Below are 9684 nucleotides of genomic sequence, written 5' to 3'. Positions count from 1 at the left end.
TATAAATATTACATAATTATGTAATTATATAATTAACTATATAAATAATAATTTAAAGAGAACAACAATAATAGTAAAATAAATAATTATGAGTTGTTATTATTAAAAATATGTTGTTATAAAATAAATGAATATAATATAATTCAATATAATATAAGATAGGATAATATAATACAAAAAAAAGTTAAAAATGCCGACGAGAGCTGCTCAAACTTACCTATAGACGGTGAATAATGGAGCTCTGCCGCCGCCGTGTGTTCATCTGATGTAACTGCAGAACAATTAAAAGTCCTCGCCACGTGTCTGGGTGTCTTCTGACAGCCTGCAAACATCACACTCTCCATGCATTAAAGGAAAAGTTGGCTGAAAATTAAAAAGTCGCTTTAATTGAACACGCACACCTACCTTTACCTGTTTTTGGTAGCAATGTTTATTTGTTTGTGGTGAAATACTAGCTCCCAATGATGTTTACCGTCGAGCAGCTCACACTGTCGCAAAAGCACAGAACAAGGTGAATTAAAGTTATCAAAATACTTCACAGGTCGACTCTCAGCTGGCATCTTCATCCACATGGCAACGTTCAACGGAGAAGGTACATAAAGATATCATCTATATGAACAAAATCCCACCAAAACACTGTTAGAACAGATTTGAATAACAATCACAACCATAATTCAAATATTAAAGAATTAAAGTCCCTTTTAATATATTATACTAATAATGTTTAACAATTGTATTTATTGCTCTACAGACATTGATGTTCATGTAACAATTAATATGTTTCTGATGTATATTAAAATGATCAAAGTTGTAAAAATATGTAATATAACGTTACAGATTTATTGCTCGGTGTAAAAAGTGAAATATCTGCACTATATGGAGCTTAAAGATGTTTTATTTCACATTTGTATATCTAAAATATTTCATTTATACATAGATAGAAAGATAGATAATTTATGTTAATATATATTAAATGCATTTATTGAATACTCTTTTTTCCCTAAAGCATACATATGCATAATAATAATAATACACAGCATTCTAAGTTTTATTAATATATAATATGCATACACATTGCATGGTGTAAAAAGTGAAATATCTGCACTATGTGGAGCTTAAATATTGTTTATTTCACATTTAAATATAAAATAATGTATTTCATTTATATACAGATAGATAGATAATTTATATTCATATATATTATATTAAATGTATTTATTGAGTACTCTTTCTTTCCCATATATATATATATATATATATATATATATATATATATATTCTCATAGGGGTCAAATACCTGTTAGTAGAAGTGAGTCCTGACATCCACATCTGTGGCTTCTGCAAACAGCAGTACAACAACGTTGACCACTTTTTTGCGCACAAGCAAAACTGCTGTCAGATCCCATCGACTCATATATCAGCCCGAAGCGCTGGACCCAGTGGTGAGTCTAATGTCCAAGTTCTCATGTTAAAATTAGTGCTGTCAAACGATTAATCGCGATATATATGTATATATATAAATACAAACACATGCATGTAAGAAAAATATGAAATATGAGAATATATAAATGCATACACATGTAGATATTTTCAAAAATATATACAGTATTTATATATACATAATAAATATACACAGCACACACATATATAATGTAAACAAAAACTTTTATTTTATTAATCGTTTGATAGCACTAGCTATAATGGGTCAAGTTTAGAATCATCCTTCACATAGTAGACTTTGCTGTTTACTAATGACAAAAGTGTTTTTTTTTCAGAGTCATTTCAGACATGTGTACCAAAAGTCAAAAAGCCCCTGACCAAAGCTCAGAAAACCCCCTCCAAAAAGCTGAAATCTGCACTAAGTCAAAAAAGACACACATGCACATTCTCAGGTTAGTGTCAACATTGCATTTCTTATATTCATATATTTAGTTTTAAGGTATAAAAAGTGAAATATCTAGACTGTATGCAGCTTAAAAGATGTTTTGTTTAATTTTGTGCCCTTAGGTTGTACATTCAAAACTCAGTATGGCCAAAAAGACATGGAGAGACATATTTTAACACGTACTGGTAAGTCATTTATCATTATCAAATGATGCCAAATTAACATTAAAGTGCTGATATCTGACTCCTTTCTTCAGGTGAGAGGCCTTTCGAATGTGAACTGTGCCATAAATGCTTCAGTCGTCGCGATGAGCTGAATCTCCACAGCCGTTTGCACACGGGAGAGAAACCGCACAAGTGTAAGTCCTGTCCGTACACGGCGGCCGACAGCAGTAGCCTAAAGAAGCATCTTCGCATCCACTATGACGAGAGACCCTTTAAGTGTCAGATATGCCCCTACGCCAGTCGCAACTCAAGCCAGCTGACCGTTCACCTCCGATCTCACACAGGCGAGACAGCGCCACAGACACTGTGTATTTCCAAGGATGTAGATAATATTCTGAAATGTGTCGAACGTTTGGGGTCAGTGAGATATTTTCTTCATTTTTATTAAAGGGGTCCTATTATGCTTTTTCACAATTTTTTTGAATTTTAGTTGGTGTGTCCACTCCAAAGGGAGATATTTCGTTTAAAAAAAAAATCCCTTTTCAAGAACTACAGCGAACGGCTCGTTTGGACTACAGCATTGTTTTCCGGGTGTTGTGATATCACAAAGCGTACCATTAGAATATCATTAAAATAAATCCCACCTACGGAAATTTGAATGGTTGGGGGATGGGGACGCGCGAGGTCGTGGTTAGAACGCATCAGACAAGACGACGACGAAGAATTGGTGCTGCTGTAGTGTCAAGTTTTCGCAAGTTATTTCACATGCACCTGAATAATTATGTATTTAAATATGTATGTTACAATTGATTTTTTTTTTTTATAAATTGCTGAGAGTACAATACTGTACAATGATATAATCTGCAGAATTTACACTTCAATTATGAGACTACAGTGATTCCCAGACATTGATTTATTTGTGGCACCCGCCCCATGAGCACTGCACGTTTCAAAATCCAAACCTGGTGCGGGTGTTATTTCTGAAAATTGTGGATGTCATTTTCATTTCATCTTGCATGTAATGTCTGATAAAGCAGCGTTTGTGAGAGGAGCGCTGCTTTGTGTACAGCGTTACCAGGGAAAGTTCGATCTCTACCACTCCAACAGCACCTTCTGCTGGCACACAATGAATTTGCATATATATGCCGCCACGGAACTTGCAGCTTTGGCAAGGAGCGGGGCAGTACTGAAACGCCTTCTAAGCTGTTCGCCAATCACAATGAACTGGGACATCTAACCAATCACAACACATTTCATTTTTCAGAAGGCGGGCCTTCGTCAAACCCGGAACTAATCGAGCCGTTTGTGCCAGGCGGTTGTGGCTAGAAGGGATACAGCCCTGACCGGAAACGAACAATTTAATTTTCTACCTATTATATTGTGTTTCATTAACATCTACACCTACCCCAACCCTAAACCTACATCTTACAATAATGAAAAAATAGTAATTATTGTTGTACAGTGTGACAAAAATTACGCTGTATTGATGTGCGCATGCCCAGTAGCGCCATACGTATCCCTTCTAGCCTTAACTGTGCCAGGCTGGGAAGAAAGGTATTGTATTAATGTAAATTATGTGAAAAATAATGCATTTTTCGAACCACCAAGCATGAGAGCATGTTCTAGTACACCTCCAAAACAAAATCAAGACTTTGTAAAAGAGCATAATAGGACCCCTTTAAGGAAGGATGCATTAAATTGATCAAAAGAGACAGTTAAGTACGGATTTCTTATGGGTGATGAGAAAAAATATGAGATGCAAGGGAAAATGCTTGTTCTTTTATGCATATTGCACTCCTCCGAAAAAACTTTGCATTCTCTTGCAATAGCATAATTCTCTCTAACATTCACCTGAAAACTTGCCATTCTCTTGTAAAAGTATTGCATTTCCACAAAAAAAAAACTGCACTTTTCCAAAAGTTTTTCGAGAGAGCACAGAAGCATTGAAATGTAATTATTTCCTTCCAATTTCATTTTCTTTATCATCTCTATGTCCCTTCAGGGGCTCTGTAGTAAAGATATTTACAATGTTACAAAATATTTCTACTTCAAATAAATGCTGTTCTTTCTATTCATCAGCGAATCCTGAAAAAGTACCAAGGTTTCCACAAAAACATCAGGCAGCACAACTGTTTTCAACTAGTAATTAGAGTAGTGTTTGTTGAGTACCAAATCATATAATGATTCCTGAAAGATCATGTGACACTAAAGACAAAAGTTATGATGCTGAAAATTCAGTTTTGTATCACATGAATAAATTACATTTTACAATATATTATATACGTATATATATATATATAAATAGAAAACAGTTATTTTAATTTGTTGTAATATTTTTGATCAAACAGAATCAGCCCATACGTGCATGAGAAATTGAAACATCAAGTGTGTGTGTGTGTGTGTGTGTGTGTGTGTGTGTGTGTATATATTTGATGAGTTCAGAAATTAAGTTCTGTGTAATAAAATGGAATGACCCAGGGAAAAAGTATTGAACATGCTTACTGAAATGTATTTAATACTTCATACAAAAGCCTTTGTTGGTAATGACAGCTTCAAGACGCCTCCTGTATGGAGAAACTACATTGTTCAGGTGTGATTTTGGCCCATTCTTCCACAGAGTCTTCAAATCTTGAAGGTTCCATGGGCCTCTTCTATGAACTCTGATCTTTCGTTCTTTCCATAGATTTTCTATTGGATTTAAGTCAGGTGATTGTCTGGGCCATTCCAGCAGCTTTATTTTCTTTCTCTGAAACCAATTGAGAGTTTCCTTGGCTGTGTGTTTGGGATCATTGTCTCGCTGAAATGTCCACCCTGATTTCATCTTCATCATCCTGGTAGATGGCAGCAAATTTTTATCAAGACTATCTCAGTACATTTTTCCATTCATCCTTCCTTCAATTACATGAATTCTGCCAGTGTTATACCATGATGTTTTGGGGTGATGTGCAGTGCCATTTGACCTCCAAACATGGTGTGCATCCAAAGAGTACACTTTTTGTCTCATCTGACCAGACTATATCTCCCAGTATTTCACAGGCTTGTCTAAATGCTGTGCAGCAAACTTTAAATGAGCTTCAGCATGCTTATTCTGTAGCAATAGAGCCTTGCGTGGTGCATACAGTGTGGTGAGAGTGCATTACTTCATACTTCTTTGAAACAATTGTACATGCTAATTCCAGGTCTTTTCCGGTTTATGGTGAAATTGTGTTATTTCCACTTCCAGATTATGGCCCCAACACTGCTCACTGGAACATTCAGAAGTATAGAAATCTTTCTGTAACCAATGCCATCAGTATGTTTTGCAACAATAAGGTTGCGATGGTCTTGAAATGTTTCTTGTGTGACACGTTGGTAATGAGACACCTTTTTATAGGCCATCATTTGGGACTGAACCAACTAATATTAATTTCCACTGACAAGGGGCAGGAGTGCTTTCTAATTACTGATAGATTTAGGCTGGTGTCTTGGCTTTCCATGCCTTTTTGCACCTCCCTTTCTTCGTGTGTTCAATACGTTTTCCCTGGGTCATTCCACTTTATTACAAGGACTTAATTTCTGAACTTATTTGTTTTGCTTTCCTTGTATGTATGTTACTTACATGTTTTACCAAATAAAAAGAACAGCACTTTTAGAGTTCATCCCACTCATAAGTATTGGGACAGTTGAACATAAGGCAGATATAAAAGATTAAAAGCTATTATTTAGTTGCAGATCCCTTGCACACAATCACAGCAGTGAGTCTGTGACCCATAGACATCACCAGACTCTTGGTCTCATCCTTTGAAATACTTTTCCCAGCCTTTATATCAGCCAGTTCCAGTAGTTGCTTGTTTTGGGGAGTTTCTGCCTTTACTCTCCTCTTCAGCTGGTGAAATTCATGTTCAATCGGATTTAAATCTGGAGATTGACTTGGGCAATCTAAGACTTTCCATTTCTTTGCCCTTATAAATTCCTTGACTGAACTGGCAGGGTGTTTTGAGTCATTGTCCTGATGCAATATGAATCACTTCCCAATGAATCTTGTGGCATTTTCTTGAATTTTAGTTGGCAAGATGGTTTTGTACCCTTCCAAGTTCATTCTGCTACTGTCATCATACATTAAGACATCAGTAAAGTTGAGAGGGCCTGTTCCAGAGGCTGCCATGCATGCCCATGCCATGACACCACCTCCACCATGCTTTACAGATGAGGCTGTATGCTTGGGATCATCGCAGTTCTCTCTTTTTCTCCATATTTTTGCTTTCCCATCACTTAGATAAAGGTTCATCTTTGTCTCATCGACCCATAAACACAGTTTCAAAACTCTTCTGGCTCACCTTTGTGCTTTTTTGCTAACTCTAATCTTGCCTTTCTATTTTTGGTGCTGGTCAGAGGTTTGCATCTTGCTGTGTAGCATCTGTAATTCTGTGTCAAAGTCTCCTGAGGACAGTAGATTGTCAGAGCATCACCCCAGCTTTCTGGAAGTTGTTGGTGGTTTTACAGACATGTGTTTTAGGGTTCATTTTCACAGCTTTTATGATTTGTCTGTGTGGTGAGGGGGGCGTGGTTAGCGGAGTCTGCAACAGGAGAGAGAGGTTGGAGACGAGCGGTGAGTAAGTGGGTCAAGTGCAAGATGACATTCACCTGTTTCTCGTTTCCAGTGATTGGCGTGGAGAGAGTGTAAAAGCCACAGAGAGGCAGACGGGGAGAGAGAGACACAGACTGAGGACTCAGGGAGGACGTTTGTGGCTGTGAACCACCAAAGTGCTGTGAACTTATGTTTATTGGAAGTGCCGGAGAGCACAAGTGTTTCTTTGTTTGTTTTAAAGTACTGAATAAATTACCCGAGCCTCAGTCACGCCGACTCTGACTTCTTCTTTCCTTCCCTCGAACTTTGTTACAGTCTGTCATCAACTACTGCTGTTTTATCAGCCGATCAGGTCGTTGTTGGTTGCTGGTGGTTTCCAAACTCTTGATTTCTCCATGCCCTTTGTTTTTGCTAGAGCTCTAATTGACTTCCTCCTTTCTTTTAGCATCCTTGCTTTCCTCTCAAAGTCAGCTCCCTCATCTTCATCCTGGTTTGTGTGTCATCATCAAATGCAAGATTCAGAATGCAGAAGTAACGGATATAACTGATACGACACATTCCCTGCTTTTAATATCTGAAGAATTAACCACTTAAACTCTGCAGCATATTTTGAATTTGTTAGAGGATTTGGCATATCTGAATTTAAAAGAGCGCCCTTCTCACATACATTGGAGTAAATGGATAAAAATGTGCAACAGGACACAGCTGATCACTTAGAAAGACCTGTGAGGCAACTGTTCCAATACTTATGCTCACATCAGATAAAGGGATGAAACTCTAAAAGTGTTGAACTTCTTAGCTGGTAAAACATGTATGTGTTGAATCACCCAATAATAAAATGTGACATTCTGTAGTTTTGTCTCATATTCATCTTTTAATCATATTTGTAAATGTCTTGACTCCACAGCCAACAGCAATTTTGTCTTTACAGTTCCAATACTTTTGGAGGGCACTGTATATATCACTGTTTATTTCTTTGTATATATAAAACTCTATTCTAACAATTCTAATAGCAAACAATAAATATCAGCACAAAAATCAAGTGTTTTTCTAGACGTTTTTGGGGGGTTTTTTTCATTGTTTTCAGTCACTAATGCTTGTGAAACTTTGCCAAAAGATGGTTAAGATAAAAAAGATAAAACTGGTTTTCCTGTTTTTAGTTATCAAAGCCAAACAGCTCATCTTTCCCATGTTATGAAAACTGAGAATACACGCAATCAGTTATACAAGTGCATGCGTTTTGCCTGGAAAATGACTAAATTAAAAAGTGTCAAAATATAATTGTACATCAGTGTATTACTTGATAAGTATGTTGCTAACAAATCATGAATTGTTGAACAGCATCATTAGAACAGTGTTGCTTTTTGTGATCGAGTAGAACAAGTTTTGGAAACTGTGATATATTGACTTCACATCCCTGGATGTTTCCTCAGGTGACGCCCCGTTCCGGTGCAATCAATGCGATGCCAAATTCAAGATCAACTCTGACCTGAAGCGCCACAGTCGGGTTCACTCCGGCAAGAAGCCTTATAAGTGTGAACTCTGCGAGTACCGCTGTGCCATGAAGGCCAATTTAAAATCCCACGTGCAACTGAAACACAGCGCCTCTGACTCCTTCCGCTGCTCGAAATGCGATTCCCAGTGCTCCACCAAAGCTGCCTTGCGACACCATTCCCGCCAGCACCAGCCGGCCCAGCCGCTGCAGTGCAGCGAGTGCAGTTACTCCTGCTCCAGCAAGGGGGCTCTCAAGATTCACGAGCGCGTGCACTCGGACGAACGGCCCTTTAAATGCGAGCATTGTTCGTTTGCTAGTAAGCAGCGGAGTAATTTGTTAATTCACCGGAGGAAGTGTCACGCGGATATACCGGATAGGCAAGGTAAGTCCGGGCGAGGAAGTGGGACAGGGGAGGAGCCGCCTTAACCTCTTAGCTCGCGTTATCGGGCGAGACTGGAAGCGGCACAGGCGTTTCGTTGCGACTTGTGCGAGGCTTCGTTCATCAGGGAGGATTCTCTTCGTAGCCACAAGAGGCAGCATAACAGTAAAGTGCAACAACAAAGTCAAACTGTAACCAACACATCATCTTCCTACAGCGCGACGCATCTTAAGATCATCATGGCGCCATCTATAGGACCGGAGGATCACGATGTGCTTTTGAACCCCGTAATACAGCATGTCAACATGCTAGCACTAGAGTCCGGCCTTGAGCATCAGACGGTTTTACTCACTCAAATCGACTCCAGTGAAACCACCTCCCAAGCCGGTACTCAAAACTTCACCGCCTCCTGTTCTGCATCCGCTTCCGACGGCACACACACCTTCCTAACGTCCTGTTCTGACCTGGAAAGCCTCCACAAGCTCATCCAGGAGGGCGGGACTGAGGTTACGGTGGTAACGGAGGCGAATCCAACGATTGCCACCACAAAAGAACCCTTGAACATTGATGGTTCCTCATCTCAGGATGTGTCTAAGCACGCAGAGGATGCTGAAGATAGTTTAGATATGGGTCCACCAGAAACCATTCTTGTTCAAAGTCTCCCTCTGTCCATTTCAACAAAGGATCAACAGGCTAACAAGTACCATCTGTCTCCACACCATTTATTTTCAGACTCCAGTAGGGTGGACATCAGTGATTCGTAGTTATGTGAATAACAAGTTTCACTGTGATACAGACTTTAAACGCCATATTGAATTTATCATGGATGAAAACGAGGCTGTGGGGAATGGACTTACAGTTTTACAATGGCACGCACTGTATAAAGGTCCTAGATTGTGTCATTTTCACAACTTTACAGCTGATTTATGGAGGTTTTTTTCTACTGAAAGTTCATTTTGTCAGCTGGACAGTCAGTATGTTGTCAAACAATCTATTGAACATGCTGTATTTCTATTCCTCGCAGCCCCGTTTTCTTTCCTTTTAAAATTAAATATGGCGCTACTTTGATGAGATCTATTAACTTTAAAACTTTTAAAGTTATTAAAATTAACTTTGTTTGGTTAATTTTCCGTTTCTTTATCCAACTGATGCTTTGTTCATGTTGTGTTGGAATTACTGTAATTATAAGAATTA

At 38.4% G+C, this 9684-nt stretch overlaps 1 pseudogene across 1 annotated transcript; it reads left to right on the top strand.

Annotated features, from left to right (window-relative positions):
* The first annotated feature begins 499 nt into the window (after window positions 1-499).
* Window positions 500-9254, top strand: LOC306860938 (annotated as a pseudogene). The gene is made up of 6 exons: window positions 500-592; window positions 1287-1442; window positions 1776-1892; window positions 2008-2070; window positions 2142-2393; window positions 8050-9254. The product of its transcript is annotated as an uncharacterized misc_RNA (transcript).
* The last annotated feature ends 430 nt before the right edge of the window (window positions 9255-9684 follow it).

Source organism: Barbus barbus (genome assembly GCF_936440315.1).
Source record: "Barbus barbus genome assembly, chromosome: 41".
NCBI lineage: Eukaryota > Metazoa > Chordata > Actinopteri > Cypriniformes > Cyprinidae > Barbus > Barbus barbus.
Note: the sequence above shows the minus strand (reverse complement) of the source record. Positions and strands in the feature narration are given on the sequence as shown.